This window comes from Anomaloglossus baeobatrachus, chromosome 6, assembly GCF_048569485.1.
Source record: "Anomaloglossus baeobatrachus isolate aAnoBae1 chromosome 6, aAnoBae1.hap1, whole genome shotgun sequence".
Classification (NCBI taxonomy): Eukaryota; Metazoa; Chordata; class Amphibia; order Anura; family Aromobatidae; genus Anomaloglossus; species Anomaloglossus baeobatrachus.
The window spans coordinates 313,821,731-313,844,762 of NC_134358.1; positions in this window are offsets into that span (position 1 = coordinate 313,821,731).

Consider the following 23,032-nt stretch of genomic DNA (forward strand, 5'->3'; position numbering starts at 1 on the left):
AAGATGAACAGAGCTGGGGTCAGGAAAGACTTTGCTACCTACCCCGGTGTCATCCTGGGGACGGATAAGAATGGCGTATTTTTGAATGTGCTTGATGCAAATCAAAACATCATGTTTGCAACTAGGGCACAAGTGCTGCCACTGATGGGGTGTCTGTATGGCCCAATTTTTGGAAAAAAGGGAGACTCCGCTTGGAGTAACCTTTGCTTGCTGTGTTTTTAAAAGAAGCCAAGATGAACAGAGCTGGGATCAGGAAAGACTTTGCTACCTACCCCGGTGTCATCCTGGGGACGGTTAATTAGGCCGTATTTTTGAATGTGCTTGATGCAAATCTAGCTGTGAAGTGCACAACTAGGGCACAAGTGCTGCCACTAAAGAGGTGGGTGTGTGTGGGGCACAATTTTTGGAAAAAAAGGGAGACTCCGCTTGGAGTAACCCTTGCTTGCTGTGTTTTTTAAAAGGAGCCAAGATGAACAAGTCATGGTTCAGCAAAGACTTTGCTACCTACCCCGGAGTCATCCTGGGGACGGTTAAGTATGGCGTATTTTTGAATGTGCTTGATGCAAATCTAGCTGTGAAGTGTACAACTAGGGCACAAGTGCTGCCACTGAATGGGTGGGTGTGTGTGGGGCCCAATTTTTGGAAAAAAAGGGAGACTACGCTTGGAGTCACCTTGCGGTGTTTTACATGATTTTAGAAGGGCGTGCCATGCCTATATCTGTGTGTCCTCCTCTTTTTCCTTGTCCAGCTCTTTTGTTTTCGCATGAGTATATGTCCTTGTCACTTTCCCATGTGTTTGTGTTGTGTTGTGAGTTGTTTGTCACCTTTTGGACACCTTTGAGGGTGTTTTCTAGGTGTTTTTATGTGTTTGTGATTGCCTGCCATTGTTTCCTATGCAGTTTGAGTTCGGTTCGTCGAACGTTCGACGAGCCGAACTCGAACGGGACCTCCGTTCGGCGAACCGACCTCGAGCCGAACCGGGACCGGTTCGCTCATCTCTATTCATGATGTGTATGGCATCCGTTCTTAACAGTCATTGCAATGATTATATAGGAAACAGTATTTGGGCTTTCATTGTTTTTTGCATTTTTGATGTATAAAGCTGAGGTCATTCAGATGTAAAAAATGTAATGATTTTCCATATACTCATCTGCATTCTAAACTGAAGTAGAAATTGATTATTACTAATAATAATAATTATATTTATTTCAATAGTTTTTACATATTCCGCAGCACTTTACAATTCAGAGGTTCATATACAAACAGTCATAAGTAACCTTTATAGAAGATACAATAACAAGTAAAGCAAAAATATTAACAACCCTGCTCGTAAAACCTTACATTCTATAATGGGGCGAGGTGAGGAAGGCAAAAGGTACAGGGGCTTATTTACAACAACAGTCCAACCACCTCGAAGAAGTGGGGGGTAAATAAAGGCTGCATAAGCCAGTCACCAGGCAATAGTTTAGGTGCAGTGGAGTTTGAGAGAGAATTATGCATATTGTCAAAATCATTTTTGCCACATATGACTATGTATTCTACAACAAATTGGCTTTCCGCATGTGGTCTTAAAAAATTAGGACATTATATATATATATATATATATATATATATATATATATTTATATATATATATATATATATATATATATATATATAAATAAAGACAAGTTAAAAACAGCTCATACAGCTTAAAATGTATTATTGATAATAGATTAAAATATGCATTATTATTAATTGGATATAATGCAAAGTACTGATTAAACCTGACATAAATAATTACCTTGTTTCTAGAAGTTATATTCCTAGGGAAAGCTGATGCTCCTCAGGGAAGCAAAGTTTGAAAGGTTAAATCATCTATACATCGTTAAACACATGCACACCAGTGGATAAGCCGCCAGTAGTGACACAACTGAAGCTTCCGAGTTATGGGCTTTCATTTGTGTCTATTTTTTGAGTAGAGATTTTAAATACTTGAGAAACTGACAGAGACAAGACTGTATTAACTGATTCTGAAATGATCATTTAATTCCTGATTGAGGCTTGAATGTATCGCAAATATACACTGTATTTCTAGGTGCCCAATATTTTGTTGAGCATTTTTTTAAGGTTTGTTTAAAAAAAATCATATGAAAAATGTGAATACTTTTACTGTATTATATTAGTTATATGAAAAGTGTATTTTATTTTGTTTCATTTGACCTTTTTTGTCATGTTGCTTTGTACAGGCTTGATCATGTAAGTTTAGTAGTTAATTCTTTCATTCTTCAGTCAACAATATTAAATTACATATACTATATTAGCAAAGTCTAATCTACTTGGTTAAATTTTATTTATTTTAAAGACAATGAGGTTGATGTAGCGCCAGCTTCCCTAGTGGTCTGGTGCTCCGCGGTGTCCTAGCGTCATGTCCCTTCTCCCTCCTCTTTCCTACATGGCCATCCATGTACTGCGCTGTTCTCTACTTACCTATATGGCCACCCAAGTGTCGCGTGGTCCTCTGCTCTGCCGCATGGCTATCCTTGTGTGGTCATCGGCTCGCCTCCCCCATAGTCACCAATATGTCGCGTAGTTGTCTGCGTCCCTTTGTTGCCATCGACATGTAATGCGGAATCCAGTCCCCCCCCCCCCACAGATGGCCACATGTGTGCCTCAGCTTCTGCTTAGTCCATAGGCCCTGCATGCGTGGGGTGTCCTGTCCTCCAGCCTAGCATCTGCGTGCATGCTTCCTGTCCTTTTAAGTGGAAGTATTTGCACCTTGCTAAGGTGTCCCCAGCATAACACTGGGTGGGACCAGGTACTTAAGGCTCCCTCCCCTAATGGGAGCGGCCAGAGAAATGCACTATGATTCTGATCCTAATATGTGTGTTGATCTTGTCTGTGTGCTCTTATCTCAAAGCCTCCAGTACCAGTCCTGCATACATCAGTTCTGCTCTGCTGTGTCCTGTCTGTCTCCTTGGATCTGTCCTGTGTGTTTCCCCTGACCTGTCCTGTCTGTTGCCTGGTTCCAGCCTGCATCCTGTACCTGTGTCCATACCAGCCTGCATCTTGCACCTGTGTCTTTACCTGCCTGTATCCTGTACCTGTGTCCATACCCGCCTGCACCTCTAATCCTGTCTGCCTCAGCCACCATGGATGCACCTGTGTCTGATATCCTGTGCCTAATGCCCCATGCCTAGTGATCTGTGCCTGATGAGCCAGACCCTGATGACTGGAGTTCAATGCCCGATGACCTGGAATCTGATGACCAACGTTTCATCAGATGTCTCAACCCGGTTGCATCTGTGTCCAATGTCCTGTGCCTGATGTCCCTTGTCTGGTGACCTGAGCCTGATGACCCATGCCGGAAGTTCCTGCCTGTACCCATTCTTCCTGTTTCCTTCCAGACTGTGCTCCTGTTCTGCCATTTGTCCTGCCAGCTCCATTTGTCCTGCCTGTGCAGGTCCTGCCTGTCCTGTCCATTTCATAATCCTGGTCCTGCTGTCTCCCTGCTCTGCTCAGCTGCCACAGTCCACGTTACTGCCCTGGGAGGGGCACCTGGTGTTTTACCTCATAGCGGGCGCTTAGCCAAGCACCTCCCACTAAGTAAGTGTGGGTTCCCTCTGTGGTCCAGTGGATATACTTCCACTCATTGCCTTCACCAGCGGTGGGCGTTACAGTCAATTTATTAAGACTACTGTTTTATATAAAAACGCTAGCACTTTTGCAGAACTTGAAGAATGGGCCTAGCCATGTATCTGTATCACTCTATACATACTCCTTTCCAGTGTTACCCATTTTGACAGAGCTGCTTTTAACTAGGGTAAAAATGCCAAAAACTACAAAATTTTTTAGACTCACCAGGAGGACTTCACCGCTGCTCCGGTCAGCTCCACAATGAGGTGAGTAGCGCAATCAGCTGAGCTGTCATTGAGGTTACCCGCGGCCACCGCTGCATCCACCGCTGGATCCAGGTAACCTCAGTGACAGCTCAGCCGATCACACGGCTCTCTTCATTAGCTGCGTGGAGGTGACCGGAGCGGCTGTGTCTTCTGCTGCTCCTGTCACCTGCATGCAGCAGAGCTGGATGCGATGCTGGAGGACTGTGGATTACGCCGGACATTGAGGGCTTTGTTGTGGGTAATAAATTGGTAATGAGGGAATTTGTTTGTGTTTTTTATTTCTAATAAAGGATTTTTCGGGTGTGTGTTTATTTACTGTAGTTTACAGATTAATCATGGAGGGTGTCTCATAGACGCCTGACATGATTAATCTAGGACTTATTGGCAGCTATGGGCTGCCAATAACTCCTTATTACCCCGATTTGCCAACGCACCAGGGCAAATCGGGAAGAGCCGGGTACAGTCCCAGAACTGTCGCATCTAATGTATGCGGCAATTCTGGGCGGCTGCTGACTGATATTGTTAGGCTGGGGGGCTCCCCATAACGTGGGGCTCCCCATCCTGAGAATACCAGCCTGCAGCCGTATGGCTTTATCTGGCTGGTTTTAAAATTGGGGGGGACCGCACACAGTTTTTTTTAATTATTTAATTATTTATTTCAATGCACAGTATAGACACGCCCACCGGCTGCTGTGATTGGGTGCAGTGTGACACCTGTCACTCAGCGTGGGGGCGTGTCTCACTGTAACCAATCATAGGCGCCGGTGGGCGGGGAAAGCAGGGAATACGAGATTGTTTAATGGGCGACCGGCTTTTTCAAAAAAGGAAAAGCCGCTGGAGCAGTGTGAACACCGTGCAGTGCCGGTGATCGGGGATCGGTGAGTATGAGAGAGGGGGGGACACTTCAGTCACTCGGGGGATTAGCGGTCACCAGTGAATCCTTCACAGGTGACCGCTAATCAGGACGCTACACAGACAGCCGCGGAGTCGCTGTAAAGTCCCTTTTACACACTGAAACTTTCTAGCGATGCATGCTGCACAGCGGGAAACAAAGGACCTAGGAATGGTCCTGAACGATTTGTAGCGATTACAACTTCACAGCAGGGGCCAGGTCGCTGATAGGTTTCACACACTGCAATGTCACTGGGGAGGTCGCTGTAACGTCACAAAACCGGTGACGTTACAGCGATGTCGTTTGCGATGTTGCAGTGTGTAAACCCAGCTTAAGACAGTTGAAAGCATGCAAAGCACCTTGAGTGCAGTTAGAGAAGTTAGTACCCTTCTTAGTCATGTCATTAAGTGGTCTTGTGACTGCCGAGAAATTCTTAATAAACTTCATGTAATAATTCACAATCTCTTAAAAACATTGCAGAGTTTGATGTTCTTGAGACAGTCACATTTTTAAAATAGCCTGTGACATTTTTCTAGCTTTGCGTACTACATATCCACTCTGTGAGAATTTGTAATATGTTCCAAATGAGACCTAAAATCGTGTTGTGAATACATGAGAATGTCATCAAAGTACACAACTACAAATTTCCCTCTCAGATGTGAAAAGACATCATTAGCAAAATGCCGGAATACTGCAGGTGCGTTAGTTAGACCGAATGACAGCACCAGATTTTTTTAAGAGCCCATTCAGCATATCAAGCGCCATTTTCCACTCATCCCCCTGTCTGACCCGGACCAGAATATAGGCCCCCATATGGTCAAGTTTAGAGAACCATTTAGCCCTAAAATTTTGATCAAATAGGTCAGGAATGAGTAGCAGGGGATACGAATGACGGAGCGTTATCTGGTGGAGCTCACGGTTGTCCAGGCATGGACAAAGACTAAAGTCAACCATCCTTCTTTTTAACAAACAAGAAACCAGCAGCCACTGAAGACAAGGATGGGATATGGTGCCCTTTAGCTAAACTCTATGTAATAAACTCCTTGAGACCTAATCTCTCAGAGCCTGGCAAGTTATACAGTCTGCACTTGGGCAATTTTGTCCCTGGCCTCAATATTATGGTACAGTCATAAGGTCTATGTGGCAGCACACCACCAAAATCTGAGAGAGGGTCCAGAAGACTAGAGGTAACTGCTGAAATACAGGTTCCTAGACAGTGTTCTTTACAATATGCATTCCATTTAATTATGTCTTGGGTTTTCCAGTCAACAGTGGGGTTATGTAATGCAAACCAGAAGAACCCTAATACAATTTGTGCAGGAATGCCTTTAAGCACTTACCAAGATAAGAGCTTCGTATCAAGTACCCTTATACAGAGTTATGGTCCCTGTACACACGCAACAAACCCCCCTGAGAAACAGGTAACAAATCAATGGCAAAAATCCGTAGTGGATTTGATCCCTTCTTCACCTCTAACTCTAACCAGCTGGCAGGTTCCCATTAAAGTGAATGTTCTTTCTTCAACCCACATTGCTATATTAGGGACCTCCAGATGTAAGTCAATGTTTCTTCACATCTGTCCATATATTGTGTTTTCACACTGTCATTTTATTGAAGTCAACCCATGATTTTTTATGGGTTTTTTCTTGACATCTGGCAACTCAGTTGTTGCCCTTGATTGGTTTTAGAACCTGACATTGCATGCTGTGGTTTTTGATTGGGTTAAGGACAAGGTATACAACTTTGTTTTAAAACATCTGAACAGACTCACCTGATATATGGAAATCCAGAATAACCATTCCATATTATAAATATTTTTTGTAGTCAGTCTTTTCAAATAATGATGTTTTGATAATAAAATAGGGAAGATCAAATTCCCTGCATTAAAACTGTTTTATGACACCCTGAATCCCCCATATCATTCCAGAACTATGACAAGTTTCAATGTGCATTGTTTTGTTGTATTTGCTAATGGCTAACAATTTTGCCCAGCTTTATCAATCACTATATATATATATATATATATATATATATATATATATATATATATATATATATATATATATATATCACTGTATATAAATACAAGTAGGTTTACTTTATTTCAACTTGTTATATTTGCATTAAAGTTCATGGGAACAAGTAATACAACCAACTGTTCATATTTCCGACCCCATACAGTTAAATGTTATACCAAAGGCCCTATATTTAGTTGTATTTGGTCTCAAATGTAAGTGGACTTATTTAAAAAAGGTGTAAAGTCCATTAATTTCAAGGCTTCAGGAAGTGAACAAAACAGTTAGAATTCTCATCTGAACTTTCCAGCCAACACAGGCCATTGGTAGTTGTACTAGTTCTGCCCCCCATTAAGGCATACATGCTGTATATCATGATGGAAGTCAATGGTTAGTCTTGATTTTCCACCACAATAACTTTTAGAAAGAACAGTTTGTTTTGCCCTAGATAAAACAGAACATTGTCCATTCAGATCACATTGTGGTGAACATTTCTTGTCTTAGACTTGAAAAAGCTGTCAGCATTTAAGTAAAGCTCTTCTGAATAAAATATACAAATGGCTTTCTGCCTTGTAAATGGCACATTTTACAAAGAACAACCAGAGTGCTAACTTGTCATTATCTGTTTCGAAGAGTGAACTTATATGAAGATGGAAGCAGACAATGTTTTCTTGGCAAACAATTTGTCAGATCGCCTTTACGTTTAAGTTGCCCGCGGAGATATCCTACAAGTAAGTAGGAAAAGGAAAGTGAATGATTAGAAGAGAGAGCTTCAGGCTACTCAAACATAGTTTTAGTAGCCTGTCAGAAAAATCTGTGGCCCTAGGCACTGGGATTACTTTTATTTTCAAGCCAGTTATTGATTTTTGTATGAAGAAAATAATTTGGTATTGTTGCTTAAGGTGTTACTTTGGAAAAAATTAGCCACACGTGTCATTTACTACCAGTCCTTAGCTTTAACTTAGCTTTTCATTACGGCTCGGCTTGGGCTTCTGGGAGGAAGCATTTACTACTTAAAAGGTACTACTTTCTTTATAAAACATGGCACACTAATCGAAAACACAAGTATACTGAAAATTAAATTTAAAAGCCTATAATTTAGTATCTTCCTTGCCAAGAATGATGGCTTTCATTTACGAAGGAGATCCTGAGCTGTTCAGGGTCAGTATGTTGTGTGCCATTTTCAGGCCTATTGCGAAGGCTGATGGAGTTGATTAATTTCTTGGAACCAGGATTTCTCTTCTCCAGCTCACTGAACAACTTCATTTCAGCTGATGAGTTCAAACAGGGGTCAGAACAATGCTCATTTCTGACAATCCCACAAAATGTGAATTAATTTTATGAGTTGGTACCACTACATTTAAAACTAAACTGTGTATCATCAGTTAAGTTAATACAGGAAGGCAAAGATAGAATTTGCTTTTAAGCGGCAGTGAATAGAAAATCTTTGAGCTTTAAAAAAGTCTTTATCATAAAATATGTTTATATGGTAGGTAAAATAGAGCTACATATTTGCCTCAATGGAATTTCAATCATCATGAAATGTACCTTGATAATAAAATTGTAGGTCAATATTATTAACTATTTGCTTGCCTAATAATAATATATATTGGGATGATGCAAAGGTTAAACTCCATAACAAGGCAGGCATTAAGATAGACAGACTGATAGATAAATAGATGAAAAGATAAACAGGCATAGATAGATAGATAGATAGATAGATAGATAGATGTGCTATCTGTCATGCCTCCAGCCACGGGGTTGACCCCTACTGGGCAGGGGGTTCGGCGCCCAATACATGGCTCCATGCGGTCTGCCCATCCCGCTGTCTTTCCTTCCATACATGGTACTCAACCAGATCGCTGTTCTGGACCTTCCTCCAGATCTCTGCCTGTGGCTTGTTCTTTCAGAAGCATACGTGCACTGAACAGACCTTCGAGGACCTTTGTTAGGTGACGCCCTGTACATCCTGAAGGGATTTAAAGGGCCAGTACTTCTTAACCCTGAAGTGCTTTCTGGTTTATTGTGGAGAGGCTCTGGGCAAATAAAGCATCCTCCCCTTCTGGGAGATGCCTGAGCAATGTCTTCTTGTCCCATAGTGTGGCGTTGTCTTCCATCAGGTCCCTGTTCCCTGTCCTTGTTGTTTATCCATGCCCATGTTCCTAATCTCTGTTCATTGCCTCTGCTTAGAGCTGGTCATCCTTGTCTGCTGCTCCAGTCCTTGCCTGAGATTTCTGCTTCCACAGAGTCCACACTGGGTCGACCGTGACTACCCCTCTTCAGTTTGCTGATCCAGACCAAGCACCACCTGTGGAGGTCCGTACCGAGTTGTCGGGCATCTACGGTCTTCCTGCTACTGGATCAAGACCTGGCTTGGTGATACCATCTATCTCCACTTAGGTTGTACCCGCTTGCATTTCTACTCTGCCATACCTACGAGTATCCGGACATCTTTTGTGCTGGGAGAATTTGCTCTCTGGACCCTACACAAAGACTTGTTATTGGTCAATAAAGCTTTTCCTTTTCTTCAAGCTCTGTCCAAATCCATCCTTGCGTCAGCTGCCACAGTCCTCTGTGGTCCTGTGGGTTCACTATCGCGTTCCCCCGTGCGTAGCACAACCCTATCCGTGTGCCATCCGTGTGTACATATGTGTCATCAGTGTGACACATACAAGAAAAAAAAATATATGACACTGAAAGGAATGTGTAAAAGATATGCAAAGATAGATAGATGATAGATGAAGGCAAAGCAGAAATAACCAATTCCTTTGCAAGCTCAAATACCTATTTATCATATTTAGCACATTTAAAATTTTGCCTTCATACATAAAAAACACAAGTTTGACTTTATAATTCTTATCTTTTAAATTAGATCACTATTGTCTTCAGTTTTAGCATTCTTCTGCAAAGATAAAGTAGAGTTTGTTTAGAATTAGAAAGGGAAGTTTGCTTTTCTCCTATAAAAAGCACCACACTTGTCCATGCGCCGTATGTAGTGTTATAGTTTTACTCAATTGAAGTGAATGGCACACGGGTATGGACAGGAATGGAACGTTTAAAATAAATCACCAAAGGTTTTCTAATCCTATTCAACTACATTGAAACAAAACTCGCAAAACTATAAAAAAAATTAAAGAAACACTTCCATCAAATGTTTTATCCTCTTAATTATTGTAATATATTGCAATTGTCATATTATATAGCATTGTGTACTTACAATTGCTCATTTTGCCATTACACCCAGTTAATGCTTCTTTTTCTCTGCTCTATGTGCAAACAGAAAGCCTGTTTTCTGCATGAATCAAACCCCTCTTCAACTCCTTAGCAAGCTGTTCTGCTCCTCCTCACACTATTGACTTTTGCATTTACTCATGACTCATGTAGGTTAACTAGACTTGCTGTTTCTTCATAGAGTTTAGAAGGATTAAGCTAGTTAGTTTTAAATCATGTGATGTCATCTGTCATAAACCGAGTGGAAAACAGAAGAATTAACTAGGTAGAAAGCCAAAATGAGAAATTGTAAGTAGACAATGCTATATAATATGATGACTGCAGAATAATATGAGGATAAAAACTTTGATGGAAAAGCTTCTTTAAAACATATCCACAACAAAATTTAGTATGAGTGAGCCCTGTTCACATCAGAGAAAAGCCTAAGAAAATAATTATGCATGTGACTTGGCATCTGTGTAGTAAAGGAAAAATGGAAGAACTAAACCTTTAGAATATTTTATATGGGAGCAATCTTTGTTGTACTCTTTGAGTAATTGACTGGTACAGTAGACTACTGTAAGAGAAAGAACTAGCCCTTGAAGAGCAGGATAGGGTAGACTGAAGGAAAGTAACTTATGGTTGACCTCATAAGATGGTCATGCAAAAATAGATGATTTACTAAAATATAGTTTATATGATTGATAGAAATGGAGCAGGTAAGTGAAATGTTGCTAGATGGAGGCAAAAGACAGCAACTAGTACTTAGTTGTGACATGTAAATTACTTTGCTACAATAAATATAAACTGAAAAGCCTGCTTTTCAAGAATTCCTGAATTAATCATATCTTTATGTACTTTACATAAAATCTCTTCTTTAGATAAAAAAAATGATGGATCGCTAAAACAGGAATTGCCCTCTTTTCTTTCAGTGACCGGATATGTTACATAGTGTCCAAACCTAAGAGGGTTTTTGTTTTTGTAACATTTGAAAACATGATTTCTTTTGCCATTATTTAAGTCCCATAAGGAAGCGTGTAGCTGAAATGCCAGGAAAAATGCCATACCAGAACAAAAGCACTATGTGCTTATTCATTATTTCATTTGTGCATGTTTTTGTCTTTTTTGTGTGTTTTTTTGGTTGTTTTCTATTCGCGCCTAATTCTTTTTTAATTAGCGTTTTTTAAAGCCTATTTTATATTTGGTTGCCTGTATGGTTTGGTCATTTGCCATTATGGGTGAGGTTAAGGGTTCCAAGCGGAAAAATTGCAACTTTTAAAAACTTGCTACATTTTTCTCCATTCAACCCTTGGAGCGAGTTTATGCATACCAGTTACTTTGGTGTAAGTAATGTACCATTCAGAGAAAAGTGTGACTATTTGTACTAAAACGTTACATAACAAGTTAAAAACAAAAATAAACACCATTTTTATTTCCTTTCTTTTTTAAAATAAATCATTAACTGTGCAATGCTTTGAAGAATTTATGACAAAAATTGCAACAAACACCTCAAGACTAAAAAGAAAAGTGACTATAGAGAAGCTGCAAATGAAAAATTGAGGGCTTTTCTATAATTACAGACTTTTTTATAATTTTTTGTGTAAACTTTCAAGGAAAATTTGTCCACAACTTTTCTGACATAAAATGTGCTGCAACAGTGTGTGAATTGAGCTTAGGGCCCCTTCACACATAAGTTTTTTGCCATCAGTCACAATCCGTTTTCTCAATGGCTCCGACGGATCAATCGCAGATTGTGGCTGAACTAATGCTACGGATCCGTTTTTCAATGGCTCCGACTAGCTGGGGGCTTAATAATAATTTGGAGCATGTCAGTTAACAAAACCGTAATCCGACGCCGGATTCCGTCATTTGACGGATGATGACGTATCCTGTGCCGTTCGGTTTTTTGACGTACACAAAAAACGTTACTGTGGACATCGTCTCTGTCCGATGTACAAACATTTCGATGGATGAAACGTGAGGCCATCCGTCGCAATCCGTCGCTAATACAAGCCAATGAGAAAAAAAACGGATCCAGCGGCATCAGTCGCTGGATCTGTTTTTTTCAAAATTTGACTGATTGTGACTGATAGCAAAAAACTGATGTGTGAAGGGGGCCTTAGCTTCACTCAAAAAGCATTGTCTTAAAAAAGTTAATAAATGTGAGGTGATGTGGAAAACATTCAGGGTTGCTTTATATGACATCTGTTGGCTCCAATTTAGTAGCTTTTAAATGATGTTCTCATACGGCATCTTTATATGAAAAAGAAATATTATTTAAGTCCTACCAACAGTTGATGAAACCTGCAGAATCTGTACTCAAGATGCTCTCAGTGTGAAGGATTGCCTTTGATTTCTACGCAAATTTGTTCCTCGGCACCTAATAAAACATTGCATATTTATTACAGCACGCTATGAACAAGAATTTGGCTTATTAACCATTATTAACTGTGACCCATCTACAACACTGAGACTAAACCACTACAAAAGTAGGACATCATTTGTCAGGCCGCTCTATCACCTCTGTCATTAAATTGTGATTTTCATTTTAAAATTGTTACTGGATTTCAGTAAGACCAGTGCATGTAACATGTAATATCTGTACAAAAAAAATCATACAGGTTCCAGCTATATCTGTATGATGTAAAGACAGCAGCACAATTTTACTGAGCAAACAAAAGGATTTATTGTCTTTCATTAGGACAGTCAAAAGGGAAAGGATAGATGGTTTAATTGGAGAATAATTTATTAAAATAAAAAAAATCAAAATATCAACATTTCTTTTGCTATGAGTTCTCAGAAATATGTGTTGTCAGCAATTACTGCAATTTACTTAATTAATGGTCAAAACTACATCATACATCAAAAAGACTTGATCAACAGTCACTTTTCTCGTGGGAAAATTCTTAATTTTAACACAAATTTGGCATATATGTTTCCCCTTTTTTTGCCTTTTGCAAAAACCTATGTGACGCCCTGGAAAAACCAGGTAGTCACAAAAGAGTATATCCTCCTTGTTACCACCAAAACCTACACTTAAGGCTGCTTTACACGCGTCAATTTCTCGTGTTATCGCATGTGCGATTGCACCCGCCCCCATCGTTTGTGCAGCACGGGCAATTTCTTGCCCGTGTCGCATAAAGTCGTAAACCCCCATCACACGTACTTACCTTCCAAACGACCTCGCTGTGGGCGGTGAACATCCTCTTCCTGAAGGGGGAGGGACATTTGGCCTCACAGTGACGTCACACAGCGGCCGGCCAATAGAAGCGGAGGGGCAGAGATGAGCGGGACGTAACATCCCGCCCACTTTCTTCCTTCCACATTGCTGGCAGGATGCAGGTAAGCTGTGTTTGTCGTTCCCGGGGTGTCACACTGAGCGATGTGTGCTGCCTCGGGAACAATGAGCAACTGGCGAGCAGAAGGACGTTCAATTTTTAGGAAATGAGCAACGTGTCAACGAGCAACGATAAAGTGAGTATTTTTGCTCGATCACAGATGCTCGTAGCTGTCACATGCTACGATATGTCAAAAGATGCCAGATGTGCGTCCCTATAGACATGACCCCGACGACATATCGTTAGATATATCGTAGCGTGTAACGTGCCCTTTAGGCATAACACACAGCCATAAAACCCTAGCCACCCCCTCATGATAATAAGGACACACCAGTGGGCGGGATCAGACGGATGAGAACGCCCACCTAGGGGTCCTGAGGTGTCAGGGGCAAGAACCAGACAGTTCAAGTGAGGAGTCGAGTTTTGACAGTTGAAGTGTCGAGAGCTGACAGCACTGTAGTCCGGGGTAGGGGCCCTTGGACTACCCGGCTAGGTGGTAGACAGTGAACAGGGCCACAGGCAACGGAGATCCGGTTGCGGGAGACCTAAAGTGGACCGGGGCAGGGTTGTAGCCCGCCGGTACTGACAGCGGGAATCCGGTCCGGAGGCCGTGCACAGATGGGGTGCCTGAACCCTAGGGCGAGGAAGGTTGCAAGCCCCTCTCCAATTAACCTGCTGGGGACAAGGTTCCAGACTTTGTCCCATTAACTGCCCAGACAGAGCGAAACGGAAGCCCAACGTGGGGGATAGGGTGTCCGTCAGAACCCACTGGAATCCCAAAGGTCAGCTTTTGCGGCCCACAGCTCCCAACACATACAGAACCGGGAGTGGACTTCTCCGTTCCATGCAAAATCGTCCAAAAGGAAAGAAAAACACAAAGTGCAGGAGGAAGGGATGCCTGTTCATTAACCTGGGTGCAGGACCTGAATGCACCCTCCTAAGGCAGTCGGCCACTGGCAACTTGGCTTACTACTGGACTTGTGTGAAATTACTGAACCGTGAGTACACCATTGTCCCCCGATCGAACACAGTGCGCCACCTCCAGCAGCCATCACTCCCGTTTTCCATCCGCAGGCCCCGGGACTACATCTCCCCTACCCGTGGAGGTGATCCCATCTTGCTGCCCCGCTCCATCAGCCCCGGGCGCCCCATAACCAGGCAGCGGCAGTGCCCCCATCCCTCACCGCAACCCATGGGTGGCGTCACAGACAAAATCCTTTGTAAATATCCCCTTTCCGACAGTTGTGAGGACGGGCGGCAGTGCGAGCCCGGGTCCGGTCACCATTCGAGCCGCAGCAGCTTACTAGGGGGTGCTGGAGAGGGGTCATAGGAGGCAGAGACGAAGCTGGACTGTACTGCTGCTCTGTTGCAGTGCTCTGTGTGCTTTGCTGCACCATGCTGTGGACTCTGCTGTGCTGCACTGTGGGCCTTGCTGTGCTGCGGGCGGTAAGGTAGGGGCCGCCATGCTGAAAGTTGGCATTGTTGGTTTCAAATAATGCTGCCTGGAGTCAATGTGTGCACAGATGGAGCTCATGGCTCAAGATCTGATCTGCGCATGCACCACCTCTGGCCCACTGATCTACCAGCAGCGAACTTAAGGAAAATGGCATCCGGAGGTGGCGCGAGCACAGATTAGATCTAGTATTGTGATTGAGCTGATCAATCTGCTCACGTACCGACTCTGGGTGACATTTGTTTGAAGCCTGTACCAGCGACATTCAGGATGGTGGCCCCTGCCTCACCACCCGCAAGTGCAGCAGAGCCCATAGCACAGCACAGTAGAGCCCACAGCACAGCGCAGCAGAGCTTCTCAGTGCCGCCATCCGCAGCGAGCATCTGAGAGACTGACGGCAGCATCTCCCTACTCCAGCAGTGCCCCTGTCTCCTTTAACCCTGTTCCACCACCGCTGATGCCACCCCTCCGGTAAGACACCACCAAATTATAACACGGACCCCATTTTTTTTTTCATTTTTTTCCCTCTAAATTTGGGGTGCATCCTATAATCTGGTGCATCTTATGAAACAACAGATACATTAGTTTGTGTCAATGTATTTTGAATAATTCATTTTTCCGTTTGGAAATAATGAATAGTTTTTTTGCTGTTCACTATTTCTCCATTTCTGAAAATATGTTTTCCAAAATCAATGACCGTTGTGCTCGTCCAATTATCTAGATATCTCTATTTCTGTGCCAAAATACAGACCGAGCTGCTTGCTCATTTATTTATATGCTGCTACTGGATGATAAGGGTTAAGCATCCGCATTTCGGACTGAAATTCTTTCATCAGGATAATCACAATTGTGAACATCCTGATGAGTAAGTTTCACACGCATTGATTAAAACCATTTTCTAGGATACTGTTTTATTCCGTCACATGGCAGCGCAGATGTTAACCTTTATTGTCCATTGTCAGCTGTTGAATTCCAGGGTCTGCAGCAGCTGTGTGCACACTCCTGAAGTGGTTCTGTCTCACACAACCCCACCAGGTGACCACATTTTTGTGTTCTTCATCATCATGATCATCATCATCACATAGTTTAGACCCAATTGCACTATAGTCTCTCCTGTATTCAGCATTTCATAAGGATATCCAGGAACAGAATGCTTGTTCGTGCAGACATTTTGGGTCAGGTACACATACTTCTTCATAACCAAGGTCAGATGGCTACTTGCTTAGATAGACATCCATTGATAAGTGATTGCTCATTTATCCAAGCTCAAAGGTTCGCATCCCCAGAGCCTCCAGGTATGCAGTGAAAATGTGTATGTGAAGTTCTCCCCTTTAAGGCTAGCAGACAATATTTACTATATCAGACAAATTCATTTATTTCTTCTTTTCCACCACAATGGCACAAAACGCTTAATGTTTACTTATGTTTATATAAGGCAGTGAAGCTTAAAGGTTGCAATACTATCTAGAGGGCAGTATATGTTTGAACATTCTAAAACATAACTTGACATAAATAACATGTAAAATGTGCTGAGCTGCTTTGGGAAATGAGTAATCCAAAATATTTGCAGCTAATGTGACAGTGATAGATGGTGGAAATCATGAACATGTCAATTAAATATGTTATTGTTCATTGAAATCTGCTAAACAGAACAGTAGAGTATTAATGTTACTATTGACATTTTACCTACTAATTCTCCATTCATTAGTTTGAACGAGAAATCATGACATAATGACAACACAATGATAACACAATATAATGAGAGTAATATGCAATAAATATTTATTTAATATATTAATACTGGTTAAATAAGCTAATGGATGTACTACCAAATAAATATGTAAATATCAAACAAGTAATTGCATTTTTAATTCTAGATATATGCTTGTGGATGTTAATGCTTTTACAGTCTGTTATTTCAGTTGTCGAAATAAATTATTAGACTTTTACAAAAGATAAATTTATAGCGCACTGGTGACTCAGTGGTTAACACTGTTGCTTTACATCATGAGTATTTTGAGTTCTAGTCTCATCAATGATGGCAACTACTAAAGGGGGCTTTAAATGCTGCGACATCGCTAACAATATATCGTCGGGGTCACGGTGTTTGTGATGCACATCTGGCGCCGTTAGCGATATTGCAGCGTGTGACACGTACGAGCGACCTTCAATGATCCCAAAAGTGGTAAAACGCTTTGGTTTTGGAGAGGTCATTCTAAAACCAAATATAATTGTTTGGGCACTAGCGATGTTGTTCCTCGTTCCTGCTGCATCACACATCGCTATGTGTGACACAACGCAGGAACGACGAACATCTCCTTACCTGCGTCAACTGGCAATGCGGAAGGAAGGAGGTGGGCGGGATGTTACGTCCTGCTCATCTCTGCCCCTCCGCTTTTATTGGCCGGCAGCTTAGTGACGCCTCAGTGATGTCGCAATGACGCCGAACGCACTTCCCCCTTGAGGGAGGAATTTTTCGGCGGCCGTAGGAATAATGTTCACCGCGACAGCGATCAACACATATCGCACGTACGACGGGGGAGGGTGCCTCCGCGCTCGACATTGCTAGAAAACGCTAGCGGTGTCGCAGCATGTAAAGCAGCCTTAAGAGTTTGTATGTTCTCCCCGTGTTTGTGTGGAGCTTTTTGTGTACTCTATTTTCCTCCCACTCTCCAAAAACTTACTAATAAAGAATTTAGATTGTGAGCCCTAATGGTGACAGTGATTATGCCTGTAAAGTGCTGTGGAAATAATGGCTTTATACATATTGATAATTCATTTATTTTTAATACACAGATTTATAGTAAGATAACCCCTTCACCATCCGGCAATTTTCCATTTTTTTGTTTTTGTGTTTTCCTCCCATTCTTCAAAGAGCCATAACTTTATTATTTTTCGTTCAATATAGACATACAAGGAGACTTGTTTATTGCTGGACAAGTTGTACCTTTGAGTAAAACCATTAATTTTACCATATAGTGTACTGGAACGTTGGAAAAAAATTCCATGTGCGGTAAAATTGCAAAAAAAGGCAATTCCACAATTGTCTTTTTTTATTTATCATTTTCATCAAATGGTTAAACTAACCTGGCAATATGATTTCCCACATCAGTACGAGTTTGTAGATACCAAATATGCATAGTTTTTTAAATTTAATTGGTTAAAAAATTTTCAGAAAGTTGTACAAATAAAATTGTGCTTTTGTTGCTTTTTTCCAAACACCTTAAAGCCCCTTTCACACGTCAGTGATTCTGGGACGTTTGTGCTTTTTTTTAAACGTACCAGAATCACTGACATACGCAGACCCATTATAATGAATGGGTCTGCTCACACATCAGTGATTTTTCACTGCAGGTGTCTCCGTGCGGCGTACCCGAGTGTGCGTGTTTGCCGCACGGAGACCTGTCCATTTTTTTCTGGCATCACTGATGTTCCACAGACCTTGCAGTGGTGTGGTCCGTGAAACACGTGCCAGAAAAAAACGTGCTTTGAAAATAAAAAACATTTTAACTCACCCGGCGTCCAGCAATGTCCTCTGCAGCCCGTTCTGCCGGCTGCTTCTGAGCCGGCTCAATATTGTCGCGCATATTCATTATTCGCGACACAGCCGACCCGGAAGCAGCTGCTGCGGGGGTCACCGCCGGCCGGATGCTGCACCGCGGGAGCAATCAGCACCATGGACAGCAGGAGCGCGCACAGGTGAGTAGTTTTCTAAGTGCAATCATGGGCCACGGAGAACAGAGCCCGGATTGCACTTAGACAACCCACGTGTGCCGTGAATCACGGCACACGCAGGGACACGTGCGTGTTTTACACGCCAGTGAAAAACGTCACTGTTTTTCACTGACGTGTGAAACGGGCCTAAAGCTCTAATTTTCAGGATCTGGGGCTGTTTAATGGCTTATAATTTATGCCCTAAACTGACATTTTTACCAGTATGATTTTTGGGTAGATGTGATATTTTTATCACATCTTATTGCATTTTATTGTAATGTTGCAGCAGAAAAAAACATAATTCTGACATTTTTATTTTTTTTCCATTTTGTTGTTTACCGATCAGATTAAATTACTTTATATTTTGGTACAACGGACATTTCTGAATGCAGCGATAGAAAATATGTGTAAATTTTGTTGTTTTTCTTTTAAATGGGGCAAAAGAGAAGTGATTTGCAGTTTTGTGTGGTTTTTTTTTTTAATATTTTTCATATTTTGAAAACTTTTTTTTAAAATTTTACTGTTTTTATAGAAGCTGTGATCATCTGATCACTTGTGCTGTACAGATCAGTGCATTAGCAGTGCTTTGTACAGCAGAAATTATGACTTCCTATTGACATCGCTCACAATTGGCATTCACAGAAAGCTCGTCATAACAGACACAGAGGTTATCATCTGACCCCTGACTGTCATGACAACTTATCGGCATGCCGCAATCATGTCACGTTTTTGCCAATGAGTTTGGGAAATGGTGCACTCCTTGCTGGCACATATTAAATTCCACTGTTAAATATTGACAGTGGGATTTAATTAGTTAACAGCAGTCACAGCTGAAGGTTCCCAAGGCTCTCCACCTGTGATTGCACGTAACCTGACCTTAGGTAAGGTCACTCAGTTTAGTGAGGTCATCTGAGGTCAGGTTACCTGCGATCACATGTGGAAGGCCGTGGGTACCTCCTGCTGTGACCGTAAATAATCTGAGTGACAGCACCGCTCATCGTCTCAGACATTCTCTGCCTGAAGCTCACAGCAAGCAGTCATGTTCTATGTTCATGTGCTGTGCATTCAGATGTAGCAGAGCTGGAATCATTGTGCAATCTAATGTGGATTACATCAGACCTGGACATTTTGGGAGTTAATAAATTTGTAAAAGAAGGTGTTTTTTGTATTTTATTTCAAATAAAGGATTTTTGGGTATTTGTGTTTATTCCTTTTCACTCACAGATTAGAAATGAGGTTCTCAAACACGCCTACCATTATTAACCTAGGGCTTAGTGGCAGCTGTGAGCTGTCATTAATACCTTTTTACCCCAATTGCCACCACACCAGGGCAATCGGGAAGAGCTGGGTAAAGTTCCATCTAATCTATGCGACAAATCCAGTAGGCTGCGGCCTGCTATTTTTAGGCTGGGGGGCCCAATAATCATGGGTCTCCCCAGCCTGAGAATACCAGCCCCAGCTGTTGGCTTTATCATGGCTGGATGTCAAAATTGGGGGGACAGCACACCGTTTTTTAAATTATTTATTGAAATAACTTTTTTAAAAGCAACATGCAGTTACTCTTATTTACACAGCCAAGATAAGCGCAAGGCTGGGGGCTGCTGCCTTTAGCCGTCTGTTTTATCTGTGCTGGGTATCATACTTTGCAGGGTTCTTACACCAATTTCTTTTTTTAATTATGTATTTTTTACTCCATGATAGGGACACACACACACAGCATCTGTGATTGCAAGCAGTCAGACACTGTCACACAGCCTTGGAGCACGTATGACTGAAACCAATCACAAATACCAGGACTGCCATTGGTGCGGGGGGCAGTAGTATGGATGAGCAATAATCAGTAGCCCCAGAAGTAGAATGAGCAGCCTGGAAGCAGTTACAGCTGCACCAGAGACTTAGTAAGTATAACGCACTTGCTTCATTCCCCCTATCCCTTCTACCACCATTTGTAAGTGCCAGATTCTGGTCCTCATAGACTTATATGGGGACTGGCGTCTGGCCAGATATTCGTGATCAATTTCGGGATAGAATTTTTAATTTAACCTGGTTAGTAAATAAATACTCCACTCCACCCATGGTTGTTAGAGGCAGTTGGTTCTCTGTAGTTAGGGAACTGGCTGCCAACCAGCTTGACATCAGTTGTGATACCCCTTCAACAGAGCATGTCCATGAGAGAGCCAGGAAGAGATATTGCAGAACATGAGGTAGTTATCAAAAATTGATCCTGGATATCTGTCTACACACCAGTCCCGTTATAAGCTTATGGGGACGAAAATCTGGAAATTAAAAATGGTGATAAAACGGATAGAGGGAATGGAGCGGGTGAGATATACTTATTGAGGCTCTGGTTCTGCTGCAACTGCTCCCGTGGCCGCCCATTTACTTCTGGGGCCACTCATAAGGCTCATGCATATGCACTAATTTCCCCACCCACCAGCGTATGTGACTATTTGCAGTCAGTTGCACCCCACCCTTAGTGTCAGTATGTCAGCTGACTGCTTCCAATCACAGATGTTATGTCGTCTATTATGGTAAAAAATAAACAAATAAAAAAATTGTAGTAGGCTCCCCTCATATTGATACCCAGCACAGTTAAAGCATATGGCTATAGGCTGCAACCTTCCGCTGTGTGTTTATCTTGGCTGTGTAGCAAAATAAGAAGAAACGCTTGTAAGTTTTTTTAAATATTTATTTTTAAATTTAAAAAAAAAAGACGTATGGTCACCTCCCAATTTTGATCACAGCCATAATAAAGCCAGACAACTGGGGGCTGGTATTCTCAGACTGGGGAGACCCATGGTTATTTGGAGCTCCCCAGCATAAAATAGCAGCCTGCAGCCACCCAGTATTGTCATATCCATTAGATGCAACAATGTCAGCACTTTACTCGGCTCTTCCCGATTACCCTGGTGTAGTGGAAATCAAGGTAATAAGGGGTTAATCATAACTCACAGCTGCTGCTAATCTCTAGATTAGTAATGGGGATGATCTATGAGACCCCCCATTACTAATATGTAAATGGAAGTAAACAAACACAAACACCGAAAAAAATCCTCTTCCTCAAACAAAATACAAAAAACACCCTCTTTGCCCACTTTATTAACCCCCATAACACCTATGCAGGTCCAACATAATCCACACAAGGTCCCACAGCAATTCCAGCTCTGCTACATTACTGAAGGCACTGTGCGCGATCATGAACATCACTGAATGCTGTGAGCTTCAGACAGAGACCCAGCCGCGATGAGCGGTGACATCACTCAGGTTTGTTGTGGTCACAGCTGGCGGTTCCCATGGTCTTTCACCTGTGATTGCAGGTAACTTGACCCCAGGTAACCTCAATGAGTCTGCGTTCACAGACCTGCATTTTTTTTTGCCAAGAGATACAGAGTTGTTGCTTAAATTGTGACACCATATTCCTGCACCCAATGTACACCTGGCAAAAAACACATCACTACTGCATGTGGTATGATGTGGCAGTGATGCATTTTTTGCTAGGAAGTGTAGATTGGGTGCAGGAATATGGTGTAAAAATGTCAGCACCAAATCTGAATCTCTTGGCAAAAAATGCAGTTTTCTGCCAGGAGATGCATGTCTGTGAACTCAGTGAGAATTCATTGAGATCAACTGAAGTCAGGTTACCTGCGATCACAATATAAATCACATTTGAACACCTGAGGAAAGTTAACCCAATCTACAAGTGTAGATAAGAAACTAACAGATCACCAAGAATAAAAGGGTGAAAAAATTCCCAGAACATGAAAAAAGTGGAGTCACATGATCAACAAACTTTTTATTGAAAAATTATAAATCTTTATTAAATATCCAGATGAAATAAATAACATACAGAATTAAAAGTGCATAGTGCACAACAAGAGAAGAAATGATGAAGTGCCAATGCTGAAAAACATGCAAGGAGGGTTAGACTATTGTGCAGGCATTGGTAATCAGATATATAAATTAAGGGCAGTAAAATACACACTGTTAATGGTGACAAACGCAACATATACCCATCCTCGGGGGTTTCGGTGGTGCTCATTGCTGACGAGGGACTTTATGGGTGAGTGTTAAACTGTCATCGGTATGTGTTCGTTAGTCACCATTGGCAGGGTGTATTTTCCTGCCCTTAATTTGTATATATGACTACCAATGCCTGCACAATAGTCCAACCCTGCATGCATGTTTTTCAGCATTGGCACTTCATCATTTCTTCTCTTGTCGTGCACTACGCACTTTTAATTGTGTATGTTATTTATTTCATCTGGATATTTAATAAAGATTTATAATTTTTCATTAAAAATATTGGTGATTATGTGACTCCACTTCTTTATAAGTTTACCTGCAATCACAGTTCGAGGGCCATGGGAACCTCCAGCTGTGACTGCAAATAACTTGAATGACGTCACTCCTCATCACTGATGCTCAGTCGCTACCTGAACCTCACAGCATTCGCTCATGTTCCATAATCACCTGTGCCTTCGGTAATGTAGCAGAGCTGGAATCGTCGTGGGACCTCGTGTGGATTATAT